This window comes from Coregonus clupeaformis, unplaced genomic scaffold, assembly GCF_020615455.1.
Source record: "Coregonus clupeaformis isolate EN_2021a unplaced genomic scaffold, ASM2061545v1 scaf0262, whole genome shotgun sequence".
Lineage (NCBI taxonomy): Eukaryota > Metazoa > Chordata > Actinopteri > Salmoniformes > Salmonidae > Coregonus > Coregonus clupeaformis.
Genome location: NW_025533717.1, coordinates 212,857 through 239,809, shown reverse-complemented (window position 1 = coordinate 239,809; position 26,953 = coordinate 212,857). Strand labels below are relative to the sequence as shown.

The following is a 26,953-nucleotide window of genomic DNA, read 5'->3' as shown; positions in this document are numbered from 1 at the left end:
TCATGAGCTCATTTAGAAAAAGTTTCCTCTTTCGACCAAAAGGAATCGATATCACAGCCTCCAAACTGTCGAAGGGGTCCACAACCAAGAGCTCAAGGCTGAGAGTCCGCATACATAGGTTCGGTTTGTTTCGAGCAATACTCCGCAAGGCGAAGTTAACGTCTGTGCTCGCATACTCACTTAAAATAACTTCGCTTGAAAAACGGAAAACAAGCCGCAATATTACTGTTTGTCCCTCTTGAGACCACTGAGGTAGGCTATAGCTGGAGACGCCATATGCAACAACATAACACTTCCTCGAAGTAGTCAGAATCAATCTAAGATTAAATCAAGAAATCTGTCAATTGTTTGAGTTTTTTGCAGAAGTCTTAGTCGCGCAATTTTATGTCTAACAAAGACGTTTGGTGCAGTATTTCTCAAGTGAAAAAATGTCATCTGTCTAATGACAAATACTTCATTGAAGAATCCCTACTATTGACTATCACCAACGAAGGGGCGTAGACTTCGGCTATTTAAACTTCAGTTTGCGTCATAGAGAATGATAGAGGCCTGTAGCGGAAACTACATCGCCATTGAGGGCTTCCACCATGCTTCCGCCATTTTAAAGTAGTCAACTGGGTGGGGATTTCAATGGGTTGTATAGCCCTCAATGGCGCTGCCCATGCTGTCACAGACGCTATAATGGCACAGATACAAAGATGAGTCCTCTATCTATCTCTATGGCTTGCCTCAAGAAAAAAATGTGGTGTGCAGTGTGCGCTAATGCTGCCTTCACGTGGTATTCGGTGCATGTGACAAATATTTTTTTTCAATATTCTCTCATTGATCCGAGACAGGTGTCCGTCATCATGACAGTGGCACTTTGGGGTTTTCATCTAGTAGAATTCGCTGCACACTATTGAGGAAGAGAATCGTCTTTCGAGTCCCACGTGTGACTGACAACCACTGACAATCAGCTGAAGGGACACACTGTATAAAAATGAACTAATGGTGGGAATGCAATTGCATTCTCAGTAGGATGAGGGTAGTATGGTGCAGGGGTGAACTGGGACAAGGAATCGGCCCTGGCATTTCATCCACACCAGCCCACATCACTGCACCAACTTTCTGAGTGAGGTCACAATATAGAATGTGCTCTTTCTAAGTTTATAGGCCCCCTTTCCATTTTTTACAATCCATTTATCTTGGCTTTTTGGTTACTACATAATTCCATATGTGTTATTTCATAGTTCTGATGTCTTCACTATTATTCTACAATGTAGAAAATAGTAAAAAATAAAGAAAAACCCGGGAATGAGTAGGTGTTCTAAAACTTTTGACCGGTAGTGTATATATAAATATCTTAACAGGCAGCTGTTGTTTACGAAGCATGTGATAAATACAATTAAATTGTATTTGAACAGTGGTCGTGTTTTTTTCACGCAGAAAAAAAGAACACGAAATGTCCTGCTGCGTTTCGTAAAAGTCAGATCTATGTAAAATGCTGTCTGCTGATAGATTGATCTGACTTTACAAAACGCATCAGGATATTTCTTATGTGTTCTTGGCTTCAGACAAATGCTGTGCTTCAGTTGCACTTCTCCGCTCGGATGAGAATTTACGAACAGGCATTCTATCAGCAGACAGCGTTCTGACTGATGTGGAGCGACTTTTCTTCGGTACTTTTCTCAGTGTAGCCTAGGTCAAATGTAAGATTAACTTCAAGCAAAACCTTAGGAAATGTAAAATGTCAAAAAAATATATAATAATGTAGCTGGCTACATTCTTCCCATGATAAGCATTAGAAATAGGATGGCTATGCATCGTTTTTGCCAAAAATACCTTGTTTTTTCATCGTAAGATCCTTTACTTGTGTGGCTGCTAGCCATATAGTGTTGCACTTCTTCTTCGTTTGGGTTTTATGGCAGTGTGCATACCAGTATTAGGTGCATTACCGCCACCTACCGGGCTGGATTCTGATGAGATTATGGAGGTGTTTCTAGATTCTGCGCTCTAGTCTACATGAATGGAGGAAGGAAATTATGTCTAAATGGATTACAGTTTGTTCTGGACGGGTTTTGAGTAAATTGGGGAGGGTGAAGCTTACTCCCAGGGATGTGATCGTTCTTCTGAGCACTTGACTTTGATTTTCATAGCTTTGACAGTGAAGGAAGACGTGATCTGTAGTTTCTGCTGCTGGACAGTTGGGACATGAACCGGTGTAGTTTCTGCTGTTGGACAGTTGGGACATGAACCGGTGTAGTTTCTGCTGCTGGACAGTTGGACAGTTGGGACATGAACCGGTGTAGTTTCTGCTGTTGGACAGTTGGGACATGAACCTGTGTTGTGTCTGCTGCTGGACAGTTGGGACATGAACCTGTGTTGTGTTTTCCTATCTTTAGGAGTGAGTGATTGAGGCCTTTGTGTCCTGTTTGCAGACGGGTGATGATGGTTTCTGATCGTCTTGAGAGTCCTTTGTGGTTATTGCTGATTGAAACCAGTGTGTGGGTGGAGTATAGACGCCTTCCTTTTCCCCTTCTGTTAATTCCCTGTTAACCCCACGTGAGACGGGACCCAACCCAGGAACCCCCACGAGAGACGGGACCCAGAGAAAGTTGACCGTTATGGCTTGGTGTTGGATCCTGAGAACCGCCTGTAAGATGTCCAATACTAGGTCTGGCCTGCTGTGTGTAACCTCCGTCCAGTGTTTGTAGGACTGAGGTTGAGTCTGTCCAGATGAGTGTATTTGGTGGTCTATTCTCTTCTATCCAGGCTAGGGCTAAGATACAGACCATGAGTTCAGAGGTCAATACTGAAAGGTTATTTGTTAGTCTTTTTTTCTGGGTGAAATGTATGTCTGGGATAGAGAAGGCTGCTGAGACGTGTCCTGAAACCGGGTCCTTGGAGCTGTCTGTGTAAATGCATGTTGCAACGTGGTATTGTGACCTCACATACCCTGCTGTCAGCAGTCCTACCAACCCTTACATACCCTGCTGTCAGCAGTCCTACCAACCCTTACATACCCTGCTGTCAGCAGTCCTACCAACCTTTACATACCCTGCTGTCAGCAGTCCTACCAACCCTCTATCCTTACATACCCTGCTGTCAGCAGTCCTACCAACCCTTACATACCCTGCTGTCAGCAGTCCTACCAACCCTCTATCCTTACATACCCTGCTGTCAGCAGTCCTACCAACTCTTTATCCTTACATACCCTGCTGTCAGCAGTCCTACCAACCCTCTATCCTTACATACCCTGCTGTCAGCAGTCCTACCAACCCTTTATCCTTACATACCCTGCTGTCAGCAGTCCTACCAACCCTTTATCCTTACATACCCTGCTGTCAGCAGTCCTACCAACCCTCTATCCTTACATACCCTGCTGTCAGCAGTCCTACCAACCCTTTATCCTTACATACCCTGCTGTCAGCAGTCCTACCAACCCTCTATCCTTACATACCCTGCTGTCAGCAGTCCTACCAACCCTTTATCCTTACATACCCTGCTGTCAGCAGTCCTACCAACCCTCTATCCTTACATACCCTGCTGTCAGCAGTCCTACCAACCCTTTATCCTTACATACCCTGCTGTCAGCAGTCCTACCATCCCTCTATCCTTACATACCCTGCTGTCAGCAGTCCTACCAACCCTTTATCCTTACATACCCTGCTGTCAGCAGTCCTACCAACCCTCTATCCTTACATACCCTGCTGTCAGCAGTCCTACCAACCCTTTATCCTTACATACCCTGCTGTCAGCAGTCCTACCAACCCTCTATCCTTACATACCCAGGTAATGAAGAAATGTATTAAAATGACAGAATTGAATGCAAGAATTCAACAATTAACTATGCAAATGAGAAAAAGCTTTGTGCATTAGGAAATTGGACGCCTGACTCAAATACAAGCCTGTCTCTCTCCTGTTGTGTTCAGTGATTTAAGCAAATAAACGGTGTTAATGAAAGTTGTACAGTATTCGTCTCCTTTTCAGCACCAATTGGTAGATTTTAAAATACTCTGATCTTCTCTGATCTTCTTGATTATTTAGGGTTAGGAAAGTATTTATGAATATTAAAAAAGGAAAAGGTTTGGAGAGCCGTTACGCACAAAATATATTGGTGAACCAAAAATAGTGGTTTGATTTATCCTGAAAATTGCCAAATTCAGTTGTTCAATCCATGAAATATTGGAAGGTGAGAAAGGTGTTCAACAGGGGTTGAACAGTAGTCATATACATCGATCCTAATAATCCTCACTAATCATGAAACTGTGATGACAGCGGTCCAGTCCCCATGAACCATGCGCCAGGCTCCAAGTTTAAACTGCTATGTATGGTCTGAGTTCCATAATGATTCAAGTAGGCTACATGTCTCAAAATATTTTCCAACTTGCAATATGTTAGCTTAATAATAATAATATGCCATTTAGCAGACGCTTTTATCCAAAGCGACTTACAGTCATGTGTGCATACATTTTCACATTTGGTCCCGGGGATCGAACCCACTACCCTGGCGTTACAAGCGCCATGCTCTACCAATTGAGCTACAGAGGACCACTATTAATATGATCCACTATTGCTTGCGATCCTCAGGAACAGCCACACGAACGTGACAGAGGAAAGACAGGTAAACTAACAATGGAATGGAATGATGCAAAATGTTTTAAAAAACAAACATTCAAGTGACAGTTATAAATGTACACTGAGTATACAAAACATTAAGGACGCCTGCTCTTTCCATGACATAGACTGACCAGGTGAATCCAAGGGAAAGCTATGATCCCTTATTGATGTCGCTTGTTTAAATCCACTTCAATCAGTGTAGATGAAGGAGGAGACAGGTTAAAGAGGGTGAATGGGCAAGACAAGAAATGTAAGTGCCTTTGAAAGGGTATGGTAGTTGGTGTTTTGCAATGCTGCTGGGTTTTTCATGCTCAGTTTCCCATGTGTATCAAGAATGGTCCACCACCCAAAGGACATCCAGACAACTTGACATATCTGTGGGAAGCATTGTACAGTATGTAACATGGGCCAGCATCCCTGGGGAACACTTTCGACACCTTGTAATTTTTGCAGATTTATTCCAAATAAAAAATGGAAATATCACATTTACATAAGTATTCAGACCCTTTACTCAGTACTTTGTTGAAGCACCTTTGGCAGTGATTACAGCCTCGAGTCTTCTTGGGTATGACGCTACAAGCTTGGCACACCTGTATTTGGGGAGTTTCTCCCATTCTTCTCTGCAGATCCTCTCAAGCTCTGTCAGGTTGGATGGGGAGTGTCGCTGCACAGCTATTTTCAGGTCTCTCCAGAGATGTTCTATCGGGTTCAAGACAGGGCTCTGGCTGGGCCACTCTAGGACATTCAGAGACTTGTCCCGAAGCCACTCCTGCGTTGTCTTGGCTGAGTGCTTAGGGTCAGGTGAACCTTTGCTGTTGGAAGGTGAACCTTCGTCCCAGTCTGAGGTCCTGAGCACTCTGGAGCAGGTTTTCATCAATGGAGCTCTCTGTACTTTGCTCCGTTCATCTTTCCCTCGATCCTGACTAGTCTCCCAGTCCCTGCCGCTGAAAAACATCCCCACAGCATGATGCTGCCACCACCATGCTTCACCGTAGGGATGGTGCCAGGTTTCCTCTGGACGTGACGCTTGGCATTCATGCCAAAGAGTTCATTCTTGGTTTCATCAGACCAGAGAATGTTGTTTCTCATGGTCTGAGAGTCTTTAGGTGCCTTTTGGGAAACTCCAAGCGGGCTGTCATGTGCATTTTACTGAGGAGTGGCTTCCGTCTGGCCACTCTACCATAAAGGCCTGATTGGTGGAGTGCTGCAGAGATGATTGTCCTTCTGGAAGATTCTCCCATCTCCACAGAGGAACTCTAGAGCTCTGTCAGAGTGACCATCGGGTTCTTGGTCACCTCCCTGACCAAGGCCCTTCTCCCCCCGATTGGGAGGCCAGCTCTAGGAAGAGTCTTGGTGGTTGTACGCTTCTTCCATTTAAGAATGATGGAGGCCACTGTGTTCTTGGGGACCTTCAATACTGCAGACATTTTTTGGTACCCTTCCCCAAATCTGTGCCTCGACACACTCCTGTCTCGGTGCTCTATGGACAATACCTTTGACCTCATGGCTTGGTTTTTGCTCTGACATGCACTGTCAACTGTGGGACCCTATATAGACAGGTGTGTGCCTTTCCAAATCATGTCCAATTAATTGAATTTACCACAGGTGGATTCCATTTAAGTTGTAGAAACATCTCAAGGATGATCAATGGAAATGGGATGCACCTGAGCTCAATTTCGAGTCTCAACGCAAAGGGTCTGAATACTTATGTAAATAAGGTATTTTTTTATTTTAATTTGCTAAAATTTCTAAAAACCTGTTTGGTAAGGCTGTAACGTAACAAAATGTGGAAAAAGTCAAAGGATCTGAATTCTTTCCGAATGCACTGTATGTACATGAAGGCAGGGTAAAGTGACTAAGCATCAGGATAGATAATAATAAGGTATTTGAGGTAGATATGTACATGAAGGCAGGGTAAAGTGACTAAGCATCAGGATAGATAATAATAATAAGGTATTTGAGGTAGATATGTACATGAAGGCAGGGTAAAGTGACTAAGCATCAGGATAGATAATAATAATAAGGTATTTGAGGTAGATATGTACATGAAGGCAGGGTAAAGTGACTAAGCATCAGGATATATAATAATAAGGTATTTGAGGTAGATATGTACATGAAGGCAGGGTAAAGTGACTAGGCATCAGGATAGATAATAATGAGAGTAAAATATAGAACAGAGTAGCAGTAGCTGTGTGGTTCATCCTAACACTGTTCCTTCCTCTGCTACCTGTAGGTGCTGTTTCCTCCAGTCAGTTCATCCTAACACTGTTCCTCTGCTACCTGTAGGTGCTGTTTCCTCCAGTCAGTTCATCCTAACACTGTTCCTCTGTTACCTGTAGGTGCTGTTTCCTCCAGTCAGTTCATCCTAACACTGTTCCTCTGCTACCTGTAGGTGCTGTTTCCTCCAGTCAGTTCATCCTAACACTGTTCCTCTGCTACCTGTAGGTGCTGTTTCCTCCAGTCAGTTCATCCTAACACTGTTCCTCTGCTACCTGTAGGTGCTGTTTCCTCCAGTTAGGAAGAACTAACACTGTTCCTCTGCTACCTGTAGGTGCTGTTTCCTCCAGTCAGTTCATCCTAACACTGTTCCTCTGCTACCTGTAGATGCTGTTTCCTCCAGTCAGTTCATCCTAACACTGTTCCTCTGCTACCTGTAGGTGCTGTTTCCTCCAGTCAGTTCATCCTAACACTGTTCCTCTGCTACCTGTAGGTGCTGTTTCCTCTGGTCAGGATGGGATCTCTGGAGCAGAGGTGGAGCTGAGAGTCAGACCAGGAGACAACATCACTCTCTACTGTGACTGCAACATAACTACTGGAGTATTCATTATGTGGTATAGGAACTGTTCTCACAAGTACCAGCCGCGTCTTGTTATTTCAACTAAGGTTTTGATTAACAACCCTTTCCCTGGGTTGATTTGGCATAACCCTTTCCCTGGATATAATGTGGTGTGGAACCCCTCTAACAACTCCTATTATCTACTGATTGAGAACATCACTGGATCTGACCTGGGACTCTACTACTGTGGGACTATGGAGACTAACGTGGTGGATGGAGGGAAAAGAGGTATTGAACAGAAAGAGGTCTACCACTATGGAAACATCACCACTAGGATTTCACTTGGTAAGAACAATTATTATTCTATATATAGATCTTCTGGCTGTATCTTTAGTATTATTCATATTGTATTAGTATTGGTGTGTCTGGGTTCCTTGAATGAGAGAGGTACAGTTGTAAGGAACGCCAAAGAAAATGTATGTTATTTTGAATCAATCATCCGAGGCTGATCAATAAATAATACATATAATTAAATAATAATTAAAACATTGCCTCAAGATCATCTTTAAACATCCATTCAGCAGTAGACAATCTAAGAATGTAGTTCTGTTTGTGTTTAATGTTTTGTCCAGACGTCAGTCCTCCTGAGTCCTCCTCCTCCTCTCCTGATGTAGACTGTGGACTGTGTTGGATGTTGCTGTTCAGTCTGTGTCCTGTGTCTGCTCTCCTCTCCTCTTCCTGTGTCTACTACTTCTACAGAACAACAGGTACACTCACTCTCTCACTCTCTGTCAGGAGTCACTTAGTCACTCATTCATTTTTTAAGTCTGGGTATTCCTAATCAACCTTTCTTATTATTCAAATAATTAGCTATGTTTTTAACCTTCGTTTGAAAAGCATCTTGACCACAATATGTAAACATCTACTTACTTTGAACTGATGTGTCCTAGTTTGACCACAAACGTGGTGTTTTAATGGTGAGAACTCTCCCTCTGCAGCTCCAACTGAGACTCAGGTTCCTCTGAACAGGACTACGACCAGGGGAAGTGACAGCAGAGTGCAGACTACAGTCAAGGTGGGTGTTGTAGTTTTATTTTTGGTAGTCATCTTGATTTGTAGTCCATGTGTTTGGCAACCCAGCCTTATTCAAATACTATTATCAATGTCAGATATGATCATTAAAAACAGAAGGAAAAAAGCAACAATATATAATGTATAATCCTAATGTATGATCATATATAATTAATATTAACAGATTATTAATTTAATCTCTCACTCTCTCGCTCTCCTTGTCTCTCTTTCTCTCGCTCTCTCTGTCTCCTTGTCTCTCTCTCTTTCTCTCGCTCTCTCGCTCACTGTGACTTCAGTACCTATACCATCCATCAATACCAGCAGAGTGTGAGACTTATACCAGCCATCAATACCAGCAGAGAGTGAGACCTATACCATCCATCAAAACCAGCATAGTGTGAGACCTATACCATCCATCAATACCAGCAGAGTGTGAGACCTATACCATCCATCAATACCAGCAGAGTGTGATACCTTTACCAGCCATCAATACCAGCAGAGTGTGAGACCTATACCATCCATCAATACCAGCAGAGTGTGAGACCTGTACCATCCATCAATACCAGCAGAGTGTGAGACCTATACCATCCATCAATACCAGCAGAGTGTGAGACCTATACCAGCCATCAATACCAGCAGAGTGTGAGACCTATACCAGCCATCAATATCAGAAGATTGTGAGACCTGTACCATCCATCAATACCAGCAGATTGTGAGACCTGTACCATCCATCAATACCAGCATAGTCTGAGACCTATACCAGCCATCAATACCAGCAGATTGTGAGACCTATACCAGCCATCAATACCAGCAGATTGTGAGACCTATACCAGCCATCAATACCAGCAAAGTGTGAGACCTATACCATCCATCAATACCAGCAGAGTGAGACCTATACCAGCAATCAATACCAGCAGAGTGTGAGACCTATACCAGCCATCAATACCAGCAGAGTGTGAGACCTATACCAGCCATCAATATCAGCAGATTGTGAGACCTATACCAGCCATCAATACCAGCAAAGTGTGAGACCTATACCATCCATCAATACCAGCAGAGTGAGACCTATACCATCCATCAATTCCAGCAGAGTGTGAGTCCTATACCAGCCATCAATACCAGTAGAGTGTGAGACCTATACCATCCATCAATACCAGCAGAGTGTGAGTCCTATACCAGCCATCAATACCAGTAGAGTGTGAGACCTATACCATCCATCAATACCAGCAGAGTGTGAGACCTATACCAGCCATCAATACCAGCAGAGTGTGAGACCTATACCATCCATCAATACCAGCAGAGTGTGAGACCTATACCATCCATCAATACCAGCAGAGTGAGACCTATACCATCCATCAATACCAGCAGAGTGTGAGACCTATACCAGCCATCAATACCAGCAGAGTGTGAGACCTATACCATCCATCAATACCAACAGAGTGTGAGACCTATACCATCCATCAATACCAGCAGAGTGAGACCTATACCATCCATCATTACCAGCAGAGTGTGAGACCTATACCAGCCATCAATACCAGCAGAGTGTGAGACCTATACCAGCCATCAATACCAGCAGAGTGTGAGACCTATACCAGCCATCAGTACCAGCAGAGTGTGAGACCTATACCAGCCATCAGTACCAGCAGAGTGTGAGACCTATACCAGCCATCAATACCAGCAGAGTGAGACCTATACCATCCATCAATGCCAGCAGAGTGTGAGACCTATACCATCCATCAATACCAGCAGAGTGTGAGACCTATACCATCCATCAATACCAGCAGAGTGAGAGACCTATACCATCCATCAATACCAGCAGAGTGTGAGACCTATACCAGCCATCAATACCAGCAGAGTGTGAGACCTATACCAGCCATCAATACCAGCAGAGTGTGAGACCTATACCATCCATCAATACCAGCAGAGTGAGACCTATACCATCCATCAATGCCAGCAGAGTGTGAGACCTATACCATCCATCAATACCAGCAGAGTGTGAGACCTATACCATCCATCAATACCAGCAGAGTGAGACCTATACCATCCATCAATACCAGCAGAGTGTGAGACCTATACCAGCCATCAATACCAGCAGAGTGTGAGACCTATACCATCCATCAATACCAACAGAGTGTGAGACCTATACCATCCATCAATACCAGCAGAGTGAGACCTATACCATCCATCATTACCAGCAGAGTGTGAGACCTATACCAGCCATCAATACCAGCAGAGTGTGAGACCTATACCAGCCATCAATACCAGCAGAGTGTGAGACCTATACCAGCCATCAGTACCAGCAGAGTGTGAGACCTATACCAGCCATCAGTACCAGCAGAGTGTGAGACCTATACCAGCCATCAATACCAGCAGAGTGAGACCTATACCATCCATCAATGCCAGCAGAGTGTGAGACCTATACCATCCATCAATACCAGCAGAGTGTGAGACCTATACCATCCATCAATACCAGCAGAGTGAGAGACCTATACCATCCATCAATACCAGCAGAGTGTGAGACCTATACCAGCCATCAATACCAGCAGTGTGAGACCTATACCAGCCATCAATACCAGCAGAGTGTGAGACCTATACCATCCATCAATACCAGCAGAGTGAGACCTATACCATCCATCAATGCCAGCAGAGTGTGAGACCTATACCATCCATCAATACCAGCAGAGTATGAGACCTATACCATCCATCAATACCAGCAGAGTGAGAGACCTATACCACCCATCAATATCAGCAGAGTGTGAGTCCTATACCAGCAGAGTGTGAGACCTATACCATCCATCAATACCAGCAGAGTGTGAGACTTATACCATCCATCAATACCAGCAGAGTGAGAGACCTATACCACCCATCAATACCAGCAGAGTGAGACCTATACCATCCACCAATACCAGCAGTGTGAGACCTATACCATCCATCAATACCAGCAGTGTGAGACCTATACCAACCATCAATACCAACAGAGTGTGAGACCTATACCATCCATCAATACCAGCAGAGTGTGAGACCTATACCATCCATCAATACCAGCAGAGTGTGAGACCTATACCATCCATCAATACCAGCAGAGTGTGAGACCTGTACCAATATAGCTGGGAAGGTGTGACAACGACAGTTTTGATATTTTTAAGAGTTACTTAATTTTGGGGGAATATTTTAATATTCTTGTTTTAAACCGTTTCATACTAGTGATTTCTTTTTAACTTTGTTTGTAGCCTTTTAATAAGAATAACGAAATTGATTTAGAAAATGTTTTTAAGCTCAGGGAATATGGTTTAATAGCTCTTGATATAGTTGTTGTTTTGTAATTTTAGTTGTGTAAATTAATTGTATTTCATTTGTAAGTGTATTGATATGTGTTAATGTAGCTGAATAAATGTAAATGCAAATATTGATTCAGTTTAATTTGATTTCATGTCATCATTTCTTTGTCTCCCCTTAAGGTCTCTGAGTACAAGGTCATGCTATTTGGTTTGACAAATTCTCCAGCAAACCTTTGAGGTATTTGAGGGTGTGGCTTAGATGTGAAGAGTTGTGATTTAGAGGTGAAGAGGGTGTGGCTTAGAGACGAAGAGGGTGTGGCTTAGAGACGAAAAGGGTTTGGCTTTAGAGGATGACAGATATGCATAACCAGAGCATGGAGGCTAAGGGGCGTGATTTAAATGTTACGTGGTGTGGCTTAGAACCGAAGGGGTGTGGTTTTAGGAGCTAATGGGGTGTGGCTTAAGAGGAAGACAGCGTTGTTGATTAGAACCACAGTAGTTTCTGTGGTTTCATACAAACACGTAGCCCTGGAATCTTTAACCCTGTTCCTGTAAAGCTACCGTCCTGTTGGTTACAACTGGGGTTGGAGCGAATACCTACTGGAGGGTAGCTCTCCACAAACAGGGTTGGAGAGCCCTGACGTAGCCTATGGCTCAACATTTTAAGTGTCTTAAATGTAGCTCTGTAAAGCTTTCAGTGAAACCACATTTTCAATAGAGTTACATAGTGAAATCAGGTTGATTATACCACAGAACAGGAGAATCTCTGAAAAAATTGCCATTTCATTCCAGAAGATAACCATTACAAATACAAATCATACATGAAAAGTAGCTCAATCTAAAATAACAAATCCATTACAATACAACTACTATTTTGTAGAGCTTTTCAAATGGTAAAAAACCTTTATAAAATAAAATAGAAATAAAATAAAAACTGGGTTAAAAGCAATCTCTAAGCCCTTACTAAAAATTCACCAAAATAAAGCAATAAAAACCATCTGGGTAATAGAGAAAGAATGGGACAGACCAGCAGATGATGGCGTGATGAAATCACATGACAACAGTTTCATGCTGATCTCATTGGACACGTAGAAGAGAAGTTCAATTCACTACAGACCTGGAGAATGACTGGTCTCTGCCTCTTTTCTGGACTTCCCTCTTCTCCTTACCAACTCCTGATTTTAGCACAACAACACAACATGTTAAACTGTTGTTATATCACTGTACTGGATGAGAAGTTAAGTTAACAAAAACTGATATGAATATCCCCATGTCCTGTCCCACTGTGTGTTTTCCCGACCCAGAAGGCAGCAGGAATGAGGAACAGAAACAGAGCTCTGGAGACCACCACCAGGACCCAGCTCAGACCATAAATACATAATTATAATAAATTATAATAATAATTATATTTGTAAAATAAAATGATGTTTTTCTGAGATTATAATGTTCCGTGGTGTAATTCACCTGACTTCTCTATGTAACTCTATTGAGAATGTGGTTGAAAGCTTTACTGAGCTACTTTGAGTAAACTTCAACCATAGGCTAGGTGTTTGTATGAAACCACAGAAACTGTGCTGTTTCAAGGGGTGCACATTTAAAAAACCAAAACGTTCCATAGGGTTAAACTACGTCAGTCTTGGATCATCTGTCTTGCAAGTAGCGCTGTCACTTTATCTCTTTTTGATACAAGCAGTGTCTTCACATTTCACCACACCTAATTTTATAATCAATTCTAAATGCTTACGGCAATGAAAGTAAAATCAGTCAATCAAATTAAACTAAATCAATATTTATTCAAGGTACATTTAAAACATATCAGTTCACTTTACAAAAAGATATATGACCATATTTCCTGAAGTTTTGAAAATATTATTTTACTCTGATAGATTCAATGCAGGTGTGTTCTACAGTCAAATTAATGCAAGCTTAAAAACATCAATTGTAATAATTATAAAAGGCAAAAAAAGATACAAAATAATACAAATAAATTCTAAACTCATTGTCATTGTCGTTGAGCGAGAGACAAATATATTGGAAGTTAAAATTATTCCATCAAAAATAAAACAACTGGTAAAAACATCAAAATCCTTGTCCTCCCAGTTAAGTCTATGATGCTTAAAGTCTCACACTATGCTGGTATTGATGGCTGGTATAGGTCTCACTCTGCTGGTATTGACGGCTGGTATAGGTCTCACTATGCTGGTATTGATGGCTGGTATAGGTCTCATACTCTGCTGGTATTGATGGCTGGTATAGGTCTCACACTCTGCTGGTATTGATGGCTGTGTAGGTACTGAAGTCAGAGTTCTGGACTCTCTTCTTCTTCTTTGGTCTCCTCTGTGTCTGACGGATATCCAACGAGGCATAACACAGATCTCCTTCCTCCTGAGAGAGAGAGAGAGAGAGAGAGAGAGAGAGAGAGAGAGAGACAGAGAGAGAGGAGAGAGAGACAGAGAGAGAGGAGAGAGAGACAGAGAGAGAGGAGAGAGAGACAGAGAGAGAGAGAGACAGAGAGAGAGAGAGAGAGAGAGAGAGAGAGAGAGAGAGAGAGAGAGAGAGAGAGAGAGAGAGAGAGAGAGAGAGAGAGAGAGAGAGAGAGAGGAGAGAGAAAGAGACTTTACAATTAATCTGTTAATGTTACTAATATATAATCATACATTATGATTATTTCATGTAATTCATCATATTATTATGTTTTACTGCTTATTCCTTTAGTTTTTAATTAGTATACTTGCCACTGCTTTGAAGAGTACTGGGTTACAAATAACATGGACTACAAATAAAGATGGCCACCAGTCAAAGAACTACAACACCCATACTGACTACACCTTCTCTCTGCTGTCACTTCCCCTGGTTGTAGTCCTGTTCAGAGGAACCTGAGTCTCAGCTGCAGCTGCAGAGGAAGAGTTATCACCATTAAAACACCAAGTAAAGAACACATCTGATATTGAGCTGTCAATTTAACATGGTCTACATTAGTTTACCAGATAATTTGAAAGAATATTTGATTGATTGATTGATGGTTGATTGGTGATGTGGATTTTTACATTGATATGGGTTTTAGATTGGTAGATCGCTGTTGCTGTGCGAGAACTGAATTGGTTCCTCTCACTGGGTTCGTGTGTGTGTGAAATGGGCATCTGACCTGTGTTCGGGTCAGATTCTACAGTTGTCTTATCTTATCAGGGACTGAAACCAGACTGTGACCCTGTGGCTCCCCCGTAGGCAAATCCCGGAACGAGCCGGGGTTGAACAGAGTTCAGGCTAAACCCTTTGTCTCTCCTGGGGGCGGCTTCTTGATTACTTACAGCAAGACGGGGTGGCTTAAATAATGACTTAAAAAATGAATGAGTGAAAAGTTGAATCCTGACATAGAGCGTGAGAGAGTGAGTGTACCTGTTGTTCTGCAGAAGTAGTAGACACAGGAAGAGGAGAGGAGGGAGGAGAGGAGAGCAGACACAGGACACAGACTGAACAGCAACATCCAACACAGTCCACAGTCTACAGGAGGAGAGGAGGAGGGGGACTCGGGAGGACTGACGTCTGGACAAAACACAGGTATAAATGGAGAACAATGATCATAGACCTCATTCTCCTCTCATTCAAGGAAACCAGACATGCTTTACCAAAACCAAATATACAGCCATTAAATGAAGATAGAATAATACATTGTTCTTACCAAATGAAAGCCTTCTCATGACATGTCCATAGCGGTAGACGTATTTCTGTTCAATACTCTCATTAGTCCCACAGTAGTAGAGTCCCAGGTCAGATCCAGTGATGTTCTCAATCAGTAGATCATAGGACTGACTAGATCGGTTCCATAACATCGTATACCGAGGGAGAGGATTTAGGAAATGAGATGACAAACGGTTATAATATGTAACAACTAGAGGAGGCTGGTGCTCATGAGAGCAGTTCCTGAACCAAACAGTGTACATTCCAAGTGTTGTTCTACAGTCACTATAGAGAGTGATGTTGTCTCCTGGTCTGACTCTCAGCTCCACCTCTGCTGCAGAGATCCCATCCTGACTGGAGGAAACAGCACCTACAGGTAGCAGAGGAACAGTGTTAGGATGAACTGACTGGAGGAAACAGCACCTACAGGTAGCAGAGGAACAGTGTTAGGATGAACTGACTGGAGGAAACAGCACCTACAGGTAGCAGAGGAACAGTGTTATGATGAACTGACTGGAGGAAACAGCACCTACAGGTAGCAGAGGAACAGTGTTAGGATGAACTGACTGGAGGAAACAGCACCTACAGGTAGCAGAGGAACAGTGTTAGGATGAACTGACTGGAGGAAACAGCACCTACAGGTAGCAGAGGAACAGTGTTAGGATGAACTGACTGGAGGAAACAGCACCTACAGGTAGCAGAGGAACAGTGTTAGGATGAACTGACTGGAGGAAACAGCACCTACAGGTAGCAGAGGAACAGTGTTAGGATGAACTGACTGGAGGAAACATCACCTACAGGTAGCAGAGGAACAGTGTTAGGATGAACTGACTGGAGGAAACAGCACCTACAGGTAGCAGAGGAACAGTGTTAGGATGAACTGACTGGAGGAAACAGCACCTACAGGTAGCAGAGGAACAGTGTTAGGATGAACTGACTGGAGGAAACATCACCTACAGGTAGCAGAGGAACAGTGTTAGGATGAACTGACTGGAGGAAACAGCACCTACAGGTAGCAGAGGAACAGTGTTAGGATGAACTGACTGGAGGAAACAGCACCTACAGGTAGCAGAGGAACAGTGTTAGGAAGAACTGACTGGAGGAAACAGCACCTACAGGTAGCAGAGGAACAGTGTTTGGAAGAACTACACATTGCCATTTGGTTCATCATCAAGTTCTCTGCATGTAAAAATATAGCAAACATCACAATATCTCAATAATAAGATATCATAATAAGATAACAGATCTAGTCAACTATAAAACCACATCAATAAACCAGCTATCATCCAGCTATAAGGCCCAGTAAAACAAGTTACTCACATAAGAATGCAATCAGAGCAACACACAGCCTGTCCATCTGGTGGTCTGATGGTCTGATGGTGACTGTCAGAGAGTAGCTGGGTCTTTGAGTAACAAGGTCTTTGCTGCGTATTTCCGTGTTCATGACTAGATATACTTTACCATGAAAGGGCATACGAGCAGCGATTGGTTCGATCGAGTGGAAAGTTTTCAGCTTGGTTCCTTTTCTCTGAAACCCATGTTGTGTGACATGAAGGGGATTGTCTAGCATCGCGGTAAACATGTTTCACACCAACGTGACGTCACTGGAACATATTTAGCTTTGAGGTTATCACTGTACTGTAGACAGCAACACCTAACTAGCAGCACCTGGTCAAGTCAACCTGCTGCAACATCATCAAATACAACATGAAGATCCAAAACACTCATTCTGGTGTCACTTTTGACCATTGAAAGAGAAGATTCTTGAGACAGAGACCTATCTTGAGGCAGAGACCTATCTTGAGACAGATACCTAAGGTTGGCCTCTATAACTACAGCCTGCCAGTATTAATGTTTGATATATGCAATAATAAACAGTAATCATCACATTTAAATCCTCACCATGACCTGTATGAGCTAATTGAGACTTCCAAAAAACTATTATTTATCCACCAAACATCTAGGCCTCACCAACACCATGACTTGAACGCAGCCAGGAACTTCAATAAGAAACTACAATAACCATGATGCTCTGGAGGCTGTCATGGTCCATCCAAGCCAATTGTAGTTAAAGAGCTAAACCAATTGTAGTTCTTTATCTTTGTGGATGTATTTCTGTATCTAACAATCTGGCCTGGGTTTCAGGTCTGAGGGGAGGACTGAGGGGTTAAGGGGGGGCTGGGTTTCAGGTCTGAGGGGAGGACTGAGGGGTTAAGGGGGGCCTGGGTTTCAGGTCTGAGGAAAGAGCAGTGAGCTGGGTCTGTCAGTAACAGGGTCAGAGTAGCTGGGTCTTTCAGTAACAGGGTCAGAGTAGCTGGGTCTTTCAGTAACAGGGTCAGAGTAGCTGGGTCTTTCAGTAACAGGGTCAGAGTAGCTGGGTCTTTCAGTAACAGGGTCAGAGTAGCTGGGTCTGTCAGTAACAGGGTCAGAGTAGCTAGGTCTCTGATGCAGATATCAGTTAGTATGACAGGTACACACAACCATAAAGGATACAAGAACAACTACTGCCCTGCACTCTCATGTTAACAGTTCACACCTCTTGACTTGAACTAGTCCATCTCAAGGTCTGATGGGTAATGTTAGACTCCAGATATAGAACACAGCCAGACTGAGATGGGCCCACACCACATGAGGAAGTCACACCTCATGACTTGAGTCTTAGAGGTGTTGATACAGCTGAATGACTTTGTTGTTTCAGTCAAAGTAACATCATTTTTTTTATTTTTTATTAATTATTAATCATTTAGCAGACATAAAGTATCTATCTGTTATCTGGTCCCTCATACAGCCTGTTAATACTACACTTGATACCATGCATACCTGGAGAAATATTACATATTATTAGATAATAATAGAGTCATACAAACACGCAAGCATGCATGCACGCTCACACACACACTTATGAGAAGGTATTGAGTGGCTGGCCAAGCAGTTGACACATCACGTGTCAAGTAGATGGAAACATTGTGGTTTCTACAGACCTGAAAACTACCCCACAGACCTGAAGCATAGGCCCCATTAACCCTTCAGACCTCAGGCCCGCTTAACACACAAAAAGGACTAGGCATTCATATGCAATCATATGCACACACACTCACATAGCCACACATACTGAGAATACACACTCAGTACACAGGAAACCCACACTGACTTTCTTTTGCTGTTGCCATGGTGATGTCTGTCTCTCTGTTTGTCTGTTTGTCTGTCTACCATTTGGCCTGAGGAAGAGAGTACATCCAAGTTATAAGTAGTTGTTCCCCCATGGTGCTGCTATTCTCCTGATGATGTCACACATGTTCTCACTGAGTGCATCATATCTCTGTCTATGTCCTATTTGTTTTCCCACTAATCCTGAAGAAAAAGAGATCGTTAGATACAGAACTACATCCACAAAGATAAAGAACTACAAATGGTGTATCTATTTAACTACAATTGACTTGGATGTACCATCACATCCTCTATAGAGCATTAGGGTTATTGTAGTTTCTGGTTGTAGTTTCTGGCTGCCAACTGTAGATGAAAGTGGGTGCGTGAAGTCGAGGGAGGTGCATCTGCCACAGACGAAAGTTGGACTCTGTAGTGGTTTTCCAACAGCAAGACTCAGATCAACATGACAGTGTCAACATAGCTGCTATTGTTTATAAAAGTTTTTTCTTTAAAAATGTCTAAATTAACTTGACTATACCCCCATATCACACACTCACAAACTGAAAACATATCATTAGTAATATTAATTGGTTAGAGAGAGGTCTCAAATATCACTTTCATTTGCATCCCCTGTAGCTTTAGAATCATGGCAAGGTGGTTCCTGTTTCCGTCACAGGGGGCTGGGTTTCAGGTCTGAGGGGAGGACTGAGGGGTTAAGGGGGGCCTGGGTTTCAGGTCTGAGTGGAGGACTGAGGGGTTAAGGGGGGCATGGGTTTCAGGTCTGAGGGGAGGACTGAGGGGTTAAGGGGGGCCTGGGTTTCAGGTCTGAGGGGAGGACTGAGGGGTTAAGGGGGCCTGGGTTTCAGGTCTGAGGGGAGGACTGAGGGGTTAAGGGGGGCCTGGGTTTCAGGTCTGAGGGGAGGACTGAGGGGTTAAGGGGGGCCTGGGTTTCAGGTCTGAGGGGAGGACTGAGGGGTTAAGGGGGCCTGGGTTTCAGGTCTGAGGGGAGGACTGAGGGGTTAAGGCAGGCCTGGGTTTCAGGTCTGAGGGGAGGACTGAGGGGTTAAGGGGGCCTGGGTTTCAGGTCTGAGGGGAGGACTGAGGGGTTAAGGGGGGGCCTGGGTTTCAGGTCTGAGGGGAGGACTGAGGGGTTAAGGGGGCCTGGGTTTCAGGTCTGAGGGGAGGACTGAGGGGTTAAGGGGGGCCTGGGTTTCAGGTCTGAGGGGAGGACTGAGGGGTTAAGGGGGGCTGGGTTTCAGGTCTGAGGGGAGGACTGAGGGGTTAAGGGGGGCCTGGGTTTCAGGTCTGAGGGGAGGACTGAGGGGTTAAGGGGGCCTGGGTTTCAGGTCTGAGGGGAGGACTGAGGGGTTAAGGGGGGCCTGGGTTTCAGGTCTGAGGGGAGGACTGAGGGGTTAAGGGGGGCCTGGGTTTCAGGTCTGAGGAAAGAGCAGTGAGCTGGGTCTGTCAGTAACAGGGTCAGATTAGCTGGGTCTTTCAGTAACAGGGTCAGAGTAGCTGGGTCTTTCAGTAACAGGGTCAGAGTAGCTGGGTCTGTCAGTAACAGGGTCAGAGTAGCTGGGTCTGTCAGTAACAGGGTCAGAGTAGCTGGGTCTGTCAGTAACAGGGTCAGAGTAGCTGGGTCTTTCAGTAACAGGGTCAGAGTAGCTGGGTCTTTCAGTAACAGGGTCAGAGTAGCTGGGTCTGTCAGTAACAGGGTCAGAGTAGCTGGGTCTGTCAGTAACAGGGTCAGAGTAGCTGGGTCTCTGAAGCAGATATCAGTTAGTATGACAGGTACACACAACCATAAAGGATACAAGCACAACTACTGCCCTGCACTCTCATGTTAACAGTTCACACCTCTTGACTTAAACTACTCCATCTCAAGGTCTGATGGGTAATGTTAGACTCCAGATATAGAACACAGCCAGACTGAGATGGGCCCACACCACATGAGGAAGTCACACCTCATGACTTGAGTCTTAGAGGTGTTGATACAGCTGAATGACTTTGTTGTTTCAGTCAAAGTAACATCATAAAGTATCTATCTGGTATCTGGTCCCTCATACAGCCTGTTAATACTACACTTTATACCATGCATACCTGGAGAAATATTACATATTATTAGATAATAATATTAATGTCACATAATTTTGCATGCACACATGCATGCGCATACATACACACACACACACATACACGTGCAAGGCCACAGTGGCTGGCGAAGTAGTTGACACTTCACGTGTCAAGTAGATGGAAACATTATGGTTTCTACAGACCTGAAAACTACCCCACAGACCTGAAGCATAGGCCCCATTAACCCATCAGACCTCCCCTCAGACCTGAAGCATAGGCCCCATTAACCCTTCAGACCTCCCCTCAGACCTGAAGCATAGGCCCCATTAACCCATCAGACCTCTCCTCAGACCTGAAGCATAGGCCCCATTAACCCATCAGACCTCCCCTCAGACCTGAAGCATAGGCCCCATTAACCCATCAGACCTCCCCTCAGACCTGAAGCATAGGCCCCATTAACCCATCAGACCTCCCCTCAGACCTGAAGCATAGGCCCCATTAACCCATCAGACCTCCCCTCAGACCTGAAGCATAGGCCCCATTAACCCATCAGACCTCCCCTCAGACCTGAAGCATAGGCCCCATTAACCCATCAGACCTCCCCTCAGACCTGAAGCATAGGCCCCCTTAACCCATCAGACCTCCCCTCAGACCTGAAACATAGGCCCCATTAACCCATCAGACCTCCCTCAGACCTGAAGCATAGGCCCCATTAACCCATCAGACCTCCCCTCAGACCTGAAGCATAGGCCCCATTAACCCATCAGACCTCCCCTCAGACCTGAAGCATAGGCCCCCTTAACCCATCAGACCTCCCTCAGACCCTGAAACATAGGCCCCATTAACCCATCAGACCTCCCCTCAGACCTGAAGCATAGGCCCCACTAACCCATCAGACCTCCCCTCAGACCTGAAGCATAGGCCCCATTAACCCATCAGACCTCCCCTCAGACCTGAAGCATAGGCCCCATTAACCCATCAGACCTCCCCTCAGACCTGAAGCATAGGCCCCATTAACCCATCAGACCTCCCCTCAGACCTGAAGCATAGGCCCCATTAACCCATCAGACCTCCCCCTCAGACCAGAAGCATAGGCCCCATTAACCCATCAGACCTCCCCTCAGACCTGAAGCATAGGCCCCATTAACCCATCAGACCTCCCCTCAGACCTGATGCATAGGCCCCATTAACCCATCAGACCTCCCCTCAGACCTGAAGCATAGGCCCCATTAACCCATCAGTCCTCAGGCCCCCTTAACACACAAAAAGGACTAGGCATTCATATGCAATCATATGCACACACACTCACATAGCCACACATACTGAGAATACAAACTCAGTACACAGGAAACCCACACTGACTTTCTTTTGCTGTTGCCATGGTGCTGCTATTCTCCTGATGATGTCACACATGTTCTCACTGAGTGCATCATTTCTCTGTCTATGTCCTATTTGTTTTCCCACTAATCCTGAAGAAAAAGAGATCGTTAGATACAGAACTACATCCACAAAGATAAGAACTACAATTGGTTTATCTATTTAACTACAATTGACTTGGATGTACCATCACATCCTCTATAGAGCATTAGGGTTATTGTAGTTTCTGGTTGTAGTTTCTGGCTGCCAACTGTAGATGAAAGTGGGTGCGTGAAGTCGAGGGAGGTGCATCTGCCACAGACGAAAGTTGGACTCTGTAGTGGTTTTCCAACAGCAAGACTCAGATCAACATGACAGTGTCAACATAGCTGCTATTGTTTATAAAAGTTTTTTCTTCAAAAATGTCTAAATGAACTTGACTATACCCCCATATTACCCACTCACAAACTGAAAACATATCATTAGTAATATTAATTGGTTAGAGAGAGGTCTCAAATATCACTTTCATTTGCATCCCCTGTAGCTTTAGAATCATGGCAAGGTGGTTCCTGTTTCCGTCACAGGGGGCTGGGTTTCAGGTCTGAGGGGAGGACTGATGGGTTAAGGGGGGCCTGGGTTTCAGGTCTGAGGGGAGGACTGAGGGGTTAAGGGGGGCCTGGGTTTCAGGTCTGAGGGGAGGACTGAGGAGTTAAGGGGGGCCTGGGTTTCAGGTCTGAGTGGAGGACTGAGGGGTTAAGGGGGGCATGGGTTTCAGGTCTGAGGGGAGGACTGAGGGGTTAAGGGGGGCCTGGGTTTCAGGTCTGAGGGGAGGACTGAGGGGTTAAGGGGGGCTGGGTTTCAGGTCTGAGGGGAGGACTGAGGGGTTAAGGGGGGCCTGGGTTTCAGGTCTGAGGGGAGGACTGAGGGGTTAAGGGGGGCCTGGGTTTCAGGTCTGAGGGAGGACTGAGGGGTTAAGGGGGGCCTGGGTTTCAGGTCTGAGGGGAGGACTGAGGGGTTAAGGGGGGCCTGGGTTTCAGGTCTGAGGGGAGGACTGAGGGGTTAAGGGGGGCCTGGGTTTCAGGTCTGAGGGGAGGACTGAGGGGTTAAGGGGGCCTGGGTTTCAGGTCTGAGGGGAGGACTGAGGGGTTAAGGGGGCCTGGGTTTCAGGTCTGAGGGGGAGGACTGAGGGGTTAAGGGGGGCTGGGTTTCAGGTCAGAGGGGAGGACTGAGGGGTTAAGGGGGGCTGGGTTTCAGGTCAGAGGGGAGGACTGAGGGGGGCCTGGGTTTCAGGTCTGAGGGGAGGACTGAGGGGTTAAGGGGGGCCTGGGTTTCAGGTCTGAGGGGAGGACTGAGGGGTTAAGGGGGGCTGGGTTTCAGGTCAGAGGGGAGGACTGAGGGGGGCCTGGGTTTCAGGTCTGAGGGGAGGACTGAGGGGTTAAGGGGGGCCTGGGTTTCAGGTCTGAGGGGAGGACTGAGGGGTTAAGGGGGGCTGGGTTTCAGGTCAGAGGGGAGGACTGAGGGGGGCCTGGGTTTCAGGTCTGAGGGGAGTATCGTATCTGAAGATTATGCCTTTGTTAAATGTTTTTCATGACGAAATGGAATGTTGGTTGTTCAGGCCAGAGGGGGGATGTTTTATGATGTTATTTGAAATGTGCCGCTTGGAGGGTGACGCCCGAGGGGAGACTGGTGATTGGCCAGAAGAGGGGGTAACCCTTATTTTGGTATTGTCTATATAAGAAGGGTTTTAGACAATAAACCCCAGAGTGGTTATTATAATTCGAGGCAACTGCTCTCCAGACAACGCGTGTCTGTAAACTCATGCTGAAGCTTGTGGTCTGAATAAACCTTATGATCAATGTTCAGTATGAGCAGACTTCTTTTGTGGACAGCAATAATGACCACCATTCATCATATACGACAGAATGGCGAGCTTGCCAGGAGGGATGATGCAATCCTTCTTTGCTGCATTTGGAGTCGCCAAGCTAACTCAAGCTGACTTTGATTTGGAGTCATGACCCGACTAAACACAGCTAAGTTGTTGGTTTTGTTACTGCTTATGTACACTGGAGGAATGTACCCTTACGACCGTGTTTCGGGTGGCGTTATGGTTGTTGACTAGGAGTCTGGAAAATTTCTAAATTTGGTTGATGGGTAAACGGTAAATAATTTTAGAGCAATCGATGGTAGAGATATTAACGGCAGATATTGGCAGAATGAAGTCAGGAATACGTATGCATTTTAGGGCACCGTGAATACGGAAAAGACCTCTTGATCGAGGCGATTCTTTAGGAATGGGCTACAAATCCGGACTTAGTTATACTGGGTCAGGTTGATTCCTTAAGCGGGAATTATGAAGTGAATGGTTGTATTTATGTTATACTTCTTCTATAGCCAACGGGAGATATGTTGGGGATAACCGCTTGATATGAGATTCATCTTTCAAGGCAACAAAAAGTTAGACGGGGAGATAATTGTGATGATGATGATTTGGCCACGGTGCAGGATATTGATTTGTGTAGTAGGCCGCAGTTAGCTAGAGGCTAAAGCTCATTCTTGATTGGTTCAGGTCACGTGGTACTTCAGGCTAAGGCTAACGGCTAATGCTAACGGCTAAATGTGTTTTGTGTCACCGTGTACCTCAGGCTAATGCTAACTGCTAATGCTAATTGTGTTGTGTGCTACATGCTAACGTATCCTTAGAGATTCCGTTGCGACGGGTGAAAGTCTCTTAAACTTGTCACTGTCTGTAAGTCAGGTTGTATGTTTTGTGAGCGCTGTTAAATGTTGGTTGACTAGGAGGGGAACGAAAGGTACAGCTGGACTGTTATCGATTTAGTAGAGAATCATTCTTTCACGGTGAAAACGTGTTTAAAATTGGATGTGCGCATGTGCGTGATTTTACGGGGCTAAAACTACAACATGTGGTTATGTGCTAAGCCTACAAAGCACGGCATTATGGGTAAGGGTCATAGGTCCCCCCAAGGGACAATAGTCACAGAATAGAGAGATTTTGGGAAAAATCTCCTAGGTGTTAAACGGCTGTTGTTCGAACGTGAAACTATTTGGCGAGATGTAGTAAAGTTATAAATCAAATATATGTTGACGGAGTATAATTAATTAAAGTAAAAGACGATTAAAATTAAATGAAATGTTTTGGAGCGATCTATTTAATAAATGTATGGGCAGGTGTTTAATTTTGCGACATTACACTACAGAACGGGGGAGTTGGAGTTTATGGCACGAGATTAGGGAACGTTTTGTTTTACGGCACTAGACGGCACCACGATGGGATGCTGAAACTCAAGCATGAGGTTAAAATGATATTTGCGCATGCGTGGATTTCTGTAAAACAACACATTGGTTAAACTGCAGGGGGAGACAGAGGAACACAGACGACGGAACAAATACGCATAAAGAGATTTTAACACGAATCTTATAAGTTTAAACGGCGGTGGGTTAAGATGAAACTTGTTTTGGGACCTATTGAATTTATAAATTAAATATATTATAATGGATTATAATGGATTGAATTAAATAATTAAATAACGGATTAAAATAATGTTTTTGAGCGATCTATTTAGTTCTGAGTTTAGTCTTAGAGTGAATAATGTAGAACGAATGAATATTGAATGGTTGGAAATACTCAGTGATGGCATTAACTACTAAAATGTGATTCTGTGTCTCTGTTTTTCCTGTCATATGAGTGGAGCGATACGATACGACAGGAGAGAGGAGGGGTTAACGTGTGACTGACGTGCGTCACGTGACAAGGTGTGACGAGGCAGAGTCAGACGAGAGGATCAGATCAGGCTAGTGCACAAAATCATCCTAACAAGATATGTGATGTTATGACAATTTTACATCGGCTTGGCAAATACTATTTCATTAAAAGTTGTATTTTGGTGGCTCTGTGTATCACTGGGGTTTGATTACAGATGTGTTGGGAATCCAGGATGGATTGAGGATTCTTCTGTAAATATATGATAATTAGGGGTTATAGAGCAAGGGGTTAAAGGCTTTGTTTATGGGTATTTTAGTCTGAAGATGACTAACTTGCATTTACTTGCAGTTGATGGGTTGTGGTAATATAGCCACCACTAATTGATAAATTGGTGACATAGAATATAGGAATAAAAGAATTGTTTTAAATTATTCATAATTTTTGATTGAGGTTTTAATTGGTTTTTTATTTTTAATTAAAATGGTTTTTGAATAAGGTATTTAATTGAATTTTTTAATATTCATATTTTATTTAATTTGATTTTTTGGGGGGTTCTTAGGGTTATATTAATAATTTAAGGGGGGAAGTCATAGCCATAGGCTATACAGTCTAAAATAACATAGGTCACAATAAAGGAATATAAAGGGCTTGATATAGGGGAAAATTGATTAAAATAGTCATTTTTTAATCAAAGTAGGGTTAGAGTAGTGTTAGGAGAGACTAATGGCAGATGTTAGTACACCTTTCTCACATACGGATTCAGCACAAAGACACCCACCTTACGAGAAGGAAGCTTTCAGTGATCATCTAGCATGGTGATTATGGCATCAGAGATGAAGACGAATATGAGCAGAAACGACGATGAAGATGAATTCAAAACTCCAGAAGGAAGAAAACCGGGATGTCTGGGAACTTAAGGAGATGAGGATGATGAACATGAGAGTGATTGAGAGAGGTCATGCATGGGTGGATATGACTCTGTGATCAGAAGGAAGTGGCAAGAGAGGAAAGAAGGGTACACGAGATTTGATCTCTGATGGAAGTTGAAGATGAAGAAAGCGATGAAGATTTGGAGATTAAAGGTGCTTTATTTTCAAGAGGAGTTTGTCCTACAAGGACTGGCACAGAAGAAAAGTAAGAAGATGATGGAAGATGATATTTCGAGGACAGAACTTAGAACTAAGGTTGAAGAATACTGATATGTCAACGACGAGAAGGAACAGGACTAAGAAAACTGCTGAAAGGATCCCAAGA

General features: G+C 44.1%; 1 long non-coding RNA gene across 1 annotated transcript; it reads right to left on the bottom strand.

Annotated features, from left to right (window-relative positions):
- Positions 1-13,934: 13,934 nt before the first annotated feature.
- On the bottom strand, positions 13,935-15,163 carry LOC121558664. Its single transcript, XR_006658482.1, has 3 exons — positions 15,121-15,163; positions 14,553-14,617; positions 13,935-14,109 (listed from the first exon to the last, which is right to left on the bottom strand). It is a non-coding gene; the product is annotated as an uncharacterized LOC121558664 (long non-coding RNA).
- Between the last annotated feature and the right edge of the window lie 11,790 nt (positions 15,164-26,953).